The sequence below is a fragment of the Bubalus kerabau genome, chromosome 3 (assembly GCF_029407905.1).
Source record: "Bubalus kerabau isolate K-KA32 ecotype Philippines breed swamp buffalo chromosome 3, PCC_UOA_SB_1v2, whole genome shotgun sequence".
Taxonomy (NCBI): Eukaryota; Metazoa; Chordata; class Mammalia; order Artiodactyla; family Bovidae; genus Bubalus; species Bubalus kerabau.
In genome coordinates this window covers 8,339,800-8,348,089 of record NC_073626.1, presented here as the reverse complement: position 1 = coordinate 8,348,089, position 8,290 = coordinate 8,339,800, and the positions used below count along the sequence as shown (strand labels likewise).

The window sequence follows — 8,290 nt, the reverse complement described above, 5'->3', positions numbered from 1 at the left end:
AGTCGCTCAGTTGTGTCTGACTCTTTGTGACCCTGTGGACTGTAGCCTGCCAGGCTCCTCTGTCCGTGGGATTTTCCAGGCAAGAATCCTGGAGTATATTGCCGTTTCCTCCTCCAGGAATCTTCCCACAGGGATTGAACCTGCATCTCCTGTTTCTCCTGCATTGCAGGGGGATTCTTTATCCACTGAACCATCGAGGGAATGTGTTGCTAAAGTACACGGTCCCTATTCTTTTGCCGGCTTCAGCCAGTCAGTTCAGTCGCTCAGTCATGTCTGACCCCATGGACTGTAGCATGCCAGGGTTCCCTGTCCATCACCAACTCCTGCAGCTTGCTCAAACTCACGTCCGTAGAGTCAGTGATGCCATCCAACCATCTCATCCTTTGTCGTCCCCTTCTCCTTCTGTCCTCAATCTTTCCCAGCAACAGGGTCTTTTCCAATAAGTCAGATCTTTGCATCAGGTGGTCAAAGTATTGGAGTTTCAGCTTCAGCATCAGAATATAATTTTTTTACTTGTCTGTAGTTCTTAAACAACTACATCACCTTGTTCGATGAACACAACCAGGTCCATCTTATTAATCATTATATTCCCAGTGCTCAAGCAGGCTTTTCTGGGAATGAATGAATGAATATTTAAGCAGGCCAATACTGTGCCATATGTATTTGGAAATGGTGGTGGTGGCTGAGCCTCTGAGTCATGTCTGACTCTTGTGACACCATGAACTGTAGCCCGTCAGGCTCCTCTGTCCATGGGATTTCCCAGGCAAGAATACTGGAGTGGGTTGCCATTTCCTACTCCAGGGGATCTTCCTGACCCAGGGATTGAACTCTTATCTCCTTCTTGGCAGGCAGATTCTTTACCTCTGAGCCATCAGGGAAGTCCTGTATTTGGAAATAGCCACCTGCTTATTTCCTACTCGTCCTTCACAATCCAACTTAAATATCATCTTTTGTATAAAAAGATCCTCAACTTGCTCAGAAAGAATCAGAAATTGTTCTTCTGGGCTGCTTTTCCACTTTGTATTAATATAAGCCATGCCTATAGCCACTAGATTATTCAGGCATCTTTGTTCTACCATTTAACATTGAGAAGAATAGAACAAAAGTATAATTTGATCTGACAACAAAGAAATGATGCAATAATACAGGTTGAGTGCAGAAGGGCAGAAGAAATGGCTTGGAGCTGTCATAAGCAAAAAAATCCAACAAAACAAGAAAATACAGTGTGTAAAGATTTTAAAAAAAAAGAATAATTGTCAAATATAAGCCATGCTAAGTCTGAATGCAGAATTCAGAAGTCACCCTATAAATCTAGAAAGCTAGCAATTCAGATCCAGCCGAGTTTCTAGAGTATTCAACCTGTTTTTCTCTGGAGTCACTGAGTTGCATGGTGTCTGAGAACAACTCTGAGGAGAATCTCTTTCATGTTTGTGTCGATGTATGTTTATGTGTACAGCGGGCAGTACCATTTAGGTGGGACAGCCAGGAACTATCCCCTCAAAAACATTTTCAAAAAAAAAATCATAAAAACTCTCCTGGGATCCACTCAGCTGTTCTTATTTGTGGTTGGAACAATGGACCTTCTCAAAACAGATTTTATCAGCTGCCCTTCTCACAGCAGGTATGGGGACATGTCTAAATTATTTAGGGGGAAGCGGGAGCTACCCAGTCCAATCCCGGTAGGACTGGCTAAACCGAGAAATAGTCCATTGTGAGCAACTACAGTAAAGCTCAGCTCCTTCAGCCCTGGCAGAGCAAGGACTTGCCCAGCCCCCTGCCAGACAGCGTCTTAGAAAGGCGAAAGGAATTCGGTATTATCAATGTGCTGGTTTATCAGATATGAATTCATTTGTTTTTCTCGAAATGACTTATCAGCCTGCGCAGAGCTGGCTGACCAACGTGTGAATTGTGCTCCAACCTCGGGCTTCTGAGTTCCTCAGAGCCCAAGAATGTTTTATCTCTCGGTTTGGTTCCCCTGTTTGTGTTTTTTTTAACTTCTTACCTATTGAGGTGCATTTCTGGGTCAGGATTCCTGTAAAGACACTAGGAAGTTAGTGCTGCTGCACAAAGTGCCCAGCGTAGGCTGTGGGGGGCCAGGGTTTCGGGTAGCAAGTCAGCTCTCGTGGGAAAAGAGCGGACAGCAGAAGTAAGATGGATTGCCTGGAGTTGGCTCCTGGGCTGAGCCTTGGGGTCCTTCTTTGTGGGACCAATACCCACCTCCCCCTCTCTGTGCACAATGGAAAATGTCTAACAGAAAAGACAGCAGCCTGTGTGCCAAACCAACACACCAGGAGAGAAAGAGAGCTTCCTTCAGCCTAATCCCATTACCTGCCTCACCTCACCTCTGGGGGTCCTGCATGTCCCACAGGGCTTGACATGGAGCAGTCTGACCAGGGCTTGTCCCTTCCAAACTCTTCGATGTCTGTCATCGGTTCACCTTGTTCTGTGTTTCCAAGACATCCTCTCACCTTACACCTTTCTGGGCCCCAAGGTCAATCTGTAGAAGTCGTCCCCATGACCTGCACACAGATGTGTGAGGGGAGGCTTCATTCAGAAAAGCCTGACTTGTTTCCAACCCCTTGAACAAGGGCTTCCCAGGTGGCGCCAGTGGTAAAGAACCCACCTGCCATGCAGGAGACATAAGGGACGCAGGTTCAATTCCTGAGTTGGGAAGGTCCCCTGGAGGAGGAAATGGCAACCCACTCCAGTATTCTTGCAGGGACAATCCCATGGACAGAGAGGAGCCTAGCAGGCTATGGTCCATGGGGTCACAAAGAGTCGGGCACAACTGAAGCAACTTAGCATGTGAGCACAATTTAAAGTTCCAGAAATCTCTCTACAGGTGAAATAAATGATAAGGGCTGCCAATTTAGATTGCTTACTAGAAACATTTAGCGGTTAGAGGAGAAATAGAAGTCCTTCATTTTTGTGGTTCTTGCTTTAGTCTACATCGTTGTAATTCTACATTCCTTTTTGTATTTCTAAGACTTACATTTACACAAACATGACACATCTCCTGTGAGGGAGACCTGAAATTGAACCTGAGAGGAGATTGTCAGAAATTGTTGTTACCCACAGAAATTCTTTCTTTCCAGCGTGGCCCCTGTGGTTTGCAGCAACAATGTTGGTGAGGGTCATAGAATTACAAGGACGCCTCTGAGGCCAAGGCTAGACGCGCACTATCTAAGCAAGTTTATTCAGCCTTTCTTATGAAAACTTCCCAAGGAAGTGACTCCACAGACCTCCATAATGAGGTCTTACTGGAGTGTGGTGTCTGAGAATGGCAGTGAAGCGAGGAATTCAGAGTCAAGGTCAGGACTAGCGAGTGGGACACCTGGGTAGGAGTGTCCTCCTGGTTTAATGCCAGCAGGAGCCAGGTGTGGGAACTCAGGTGGTCAAGGTCAAAGGCCTACAGCAGTTTCAAGAGGTCGGAACAGGAAAGAAAGGCAGGGATCTGAGGTCATCAGTCACAGATTATTGGGAGGACAGGGAGCTGAGGTTCAGGCAGGGGAAATGCTGAAAAGCTAAGAAGAAAGTCAGGTAAGACCACCTGCCAGTAGATAATGCCGATATAACTGATGCTTAGTCAAGGTCAAGCACAAACAGGGGTTGCCTCTATGGGCCTGGGTGTGCGACTCTGGTTAGCATGTTTAGGGGAGCTATTTCCCTGGAATTACCTGGTGAGGACGAGGACCCTAATTTTAGGCATTCTTACAAGCACCAAACCTCTCCAGAAATACAAAAACCACCTCACCTCCTTCAGCCTGTTTCCATTTCTCTAAACTACCGAAGTCATTAACACCAAATCCTGTCCTGATTAGATTTTTCTAGAATGGCTGCTATCCAAGTTCACGACACCCTCTTAGTCCATGAAGCTGTGAGACCAAAAAACTCAACAGGGAAGATACCAAGTTCTCTTAGCTGCAGCCAAGCTCCCCACCCCCACCTTAAAATTCGGAATCAATTTGTTTTCTTGAAGCTCATTTTTAAAACAAGCTACATTTCTAGGAAGGGCAAGGTGCTTCCTCTGCAAACCCAGCCAAACTTAAGTAGTCTCTTCTGACTTGGAGGTTGAAAAACCATCGGTGTAGATTCAGGAAAACGCATGGGCCTTTATAAACCATATTTTAAAAATATATTTTAACATGTGATAATTCTCTACACCGCCAAAAATTAAATTTGCTATTGATTTTTGCTACTTCCTAAAAAGGGGTAAAAATGAAGAAAAAAATTCTGCATGTGGCTTTCAGCCACTAAAATATAAAGAAATCTCAGTTATTTTATATATGTTTTGATCAAAGGAGAGATACGTGTTGTGTTAAAGAATTCAATGACTTTTTCCTGTGAGTTTTTAAAGTCCTTGAAAATAATTTAGAGGCTTTCTACATGACTCAGGATAAATGTGGAGACCTTGGAAAACACTGGTAATTAGTGCTGCCGGAGGCTGTCCAGGGGCCAGTGTGTCGGGCAGGATTTCTGGTCTCATAGGAAAACACTGGACAATTAGAAGTGAGATGAATTGCCTGAAGATGGCTCCCGAGGCTGAGTGTCTGGGGCCCTTCCTCCTGAAGCCATTGTCTCATTGTTTTTTGGCTGTCTCTGGGCACCAGCTTGAAGACAGGGCCGGGGCCAGCTGTCTTGTGCTAAACCAACATAGAATCAATCACTACACCCTAATTCTCACGTTCATTGGAGTATTTGTCACTCTTACGGCACTTCTTTCTATGTCTGTCCTTAACTTGTGTCTCTCACATCACTCCGTGATTCTGGAAGTATCTGGTAACTGGGTTAGTTCTATTACTGTAGAGTTCAATGTTGTCTACAGGATAAAACTGAAACCTCTTCCTTTGGCATTCTAGGCCTGCTTCCTCTGCTAAACTAATCTCACTGTGTATGTACCACACAAACTAATTGCTATCTGGAACACATCCAATATATCTCCATACCTGAGTCTTTACTCCTATCTCTACCCAGCTGCTGCTGCTGCTGCTGCTAAGTCGCTTCAGTCGTGTCCGACTCTGTGCAACCCCAGAGACGGCAGCCCACCAGGCTCCCCAGTCCCTGGGATTCCATCTTCTCCAGTTACTGAAATCCCACTCATTTCTCAATACATAGATCAAATCCAACTTCCACCAGGAAATCTATTCAGAAGTTCATGAGAACTTATCATCTATGTCCTACCTGCTGGGCATTTATTGTCCCATGTTAATGTTTTGACTAAATTGTATATTGTTTCCTCACCTACATATTAAGGTTCTTAGGGACAGAGACTAGGTCTGAATTTTTAAATCAACCTTTCATTTATCAGCTGAGCTATTCACCTATCTAAGAAGCTTTTACTGAGCATCTAATACGGGCAAGTAGCATGTTGTAAGGAAAGACAGATCCATTAGATATGGCCCTTAATTTCAAGGGTCTTCAAATGAATAAGAGAGCTCTTTCCATACAACAAAGTTAAAAACCTAACAAAGATTATTGATTGATTACCATTGAAAGAAGTTGTATTTCATGATTAACAAAGAATGTAGAAGTATCTTGCATCAGAATCATAGAGACAAGATCCCATTTTTGAAATTTAACACGTGCATGACATCATAAAAGATTAATTTCGGCCAACCCAACAAGATGATCAAAAGAGACTGTGTATCCTGTAACTAGTGTCTCTACCTGGGAAAAGTCAGAAATAAGTGAGGCCTGTTAGCAGGGCGTTGAGAACCTGACATACTTGTTCTGTAAGAGCTGCTGAAAGATGAGGTGCTTGGCAGGAACCTCTTCAGGGCAGAAGGAAAGCAACTGCTTGGCTCCTGTTTGCAGTATCTCAGTTGTGTCCTGGAAATGTGTGACCTCAGGAATGTCCTGTGAGATGATAACTGGGGCACAACCTCTGTCCTGAAGGCCTTCCTTGCTGATAAAACAGTGGTAAGAACAGGGCAGAGGAAATAACTTAGACGCACCATCGGCCCCATGGGTTCTGATTTCCTCCATTGCCTTGAGGCCAGAATTAGCTTGATTCCTAAGAGAAGAGAATATCGGTGCTGTCAGCTCCCTTAAAAATGAACATTTTCTGAGAAGATCGGTAATAACTCTGATTGTATTTCTGCAGATGGTCTTTACTTATGATAAAACCCTGCTTTTTGATCATCCCCCCAGTCCTCTCCCCTTCCAAAAGGTAGATTATTCCATACTGATACAAAGGAAAGGAAAGGAAAGTCGCTCAGTTGTGTCTGACTCTTTGCAACCCCAAGATTATTCCATAGGAATGAAATTGTTCCCAATGCTCACGGCTTTCTGAAGTCGATGTTACCCTAACACTGCATCTCTTCTCTACTGCTTTCCCTAACATGTCTTTTTCCCTCAGTGGGGTCACATTGCTTACTAGATTATCCCATGGCATCTCTACAATTTAATTTTTCCAAAAATCTGGTGTCCTGATGGTGCTTCAGGTATTTTCTTTCTAGTTCCTTTACTTGGGCAATAGAAAATCAATAAAATAATTCCTTTGAATTCCAATTCTGCATCCATGAACTTACCTTCTGTAAGGACTCTGAGTAGAAAATGCTTAGAGAGGATCTGAGCATTTTTTAAATAAATATTCTAAGAAACAAATATATTGAAAGAGAATTCTTCTAAATATATTTCTTGGAATTTTAAAAATACATAGGTCTCGCAAGTTAAATATTGTATTTGCTGAAAGCCCAATTTCTGGTGAAATCCTTTGTTCTCATCTCAAATATGATGTGTCAAAACAATAGTATTGATCCCTTCCAAGGAGTCCTAGTCCTTGAGTGAACCAAACCTCCCTTTCCATATATTATAAAACTATAATAGTTACATTGTATTATAGTTAAATAATCCCCTGGAGGAAGGCATGGCAACACACTCCAGTATTCTTGCCTGGGGAATCTCATGGACAGAGGAGCCTAGTGGGCTACAGTCCATAGGGTCACAAAGAGTCTGACATGGCTGAAGCTACTTAGGGCGCACACACTGTTAAATGATAGTTAAAATGTCATTGAACTAACTTTAAGGGCAACAAACTATATATGTATATATATATATATACACACGTATGTATGTATTTATTCAACAAACATTTATTAAGACTCAGTATGTGCCAGTGTCTAGGCATTTGAGATAAATTAAAAGTTCTGCCCTAATGGAATTTACTTTGCCCTAGAGGAGGATAGACATAAAACAGATAAATAAGATAGTATATTGGATGGTGATAAGTGTCTAGGAGATAAATAAAGCAAGAGAAAAGGATGGGAGCAAATCTGGTTGGTCGATGAAGGCCTCACTAAGAACGTGATAACTGAGAAAAGACCCAACTAGGTCAACGCATTAACGATGTGAAAATCCTGAAGCGACGAAAGCCCGAGGGAGGAGCTGCCTGCCACGAGTGAAGAGCAAGGGGCCAGGGAGGGTGCAGCAGAGTCCGTGAAGGTGAAGAGAACTCTGGTTGATGAGGTGAGAAGGGAGAGTGGTGGGATGTAATCGGCAGGGCTTTGATGGCCTTTGGGGGTGTCGAGCTGGGAAGGCAGCGGGAAGTGTGGAATAGAGGTCTCATGCTTGGCCTTGGTTGTTGTTCAGTCTCCCAGTCGTGTCCGACTCTTCATTTCATGGTATTGCAAGGTTGAGATGAAGTTGGCCTGACTGGCATTTCCCACTTAGAGAGGAAAAACAAAATGGAGATGCCATTGAAATTAGAAGACATTCTGAAGAGAAAAATCACGGGAAAGAAGACAAAGAAAATTCCTTTTTACTCATCGTACAACAATTTTTAAATGTTCCTAATATAAGTTTGTGTGAGAGCATCCTGCTATTTCTTCTTCATCTCAAAGACCCCACTTCTAACATCTCTTTTGGCCATTTATTCCTATCTATACAAAAAGTACTAAACAAATCCATCTATATATGCACAGTTCATTATTTTAAAATTTTACATTTATATCTACATCATTATGACTATAAAGTATAAATTTTAAAGGAATAAAATTAAAATCAAATATGTTCTTAAAGTAATTTTTATTTCTTATTGGTACTACTTTGTTATATTTTGTTCTCTATTAATTAATAGTACCAAATAGTTTTTCGTTGTTGTTTAGTCACTAAATCGGAGAAGGCGATGGCACCCCACTCCAGTACTCTTCCTGGAAAATCCCATGGACAGAGGAGCCTGGTAGGCTGCAGTCCATGGGGTCGTGAAGAGTCGGACACAACAGAGCGACTCCACTTTCACTTTTCACTTTCATGCATTGGAGGAGGAAATGGCAACCCACTCCAGTGTTCT

The 8,290-nt window shown here is 42.9% G+C and overlaps 1 long non-coding RNA gene across 1 annotated transcript; it reads left to right on the top strand.

The window, feature by feature from the left end:
- Nucleotides 1-3,472: 3,472 nt before the first annotated feature.
- Nucleotides 3,473-7,936, top strand: LOC129647417 (uncharacterized). Its single transcript, XR_008712316.1, has 3 exons — nucleotides 3,473-3,540; nucleotides 7,333-7,467; nucleotides 7,672-7,936. It is a non-coding gene; the product is annotated as an uncharacterized LOC129647417 (long non-coding RNA).
- Nucleotides 7,937-8,290: the final 354 nt, after the last annotated feature.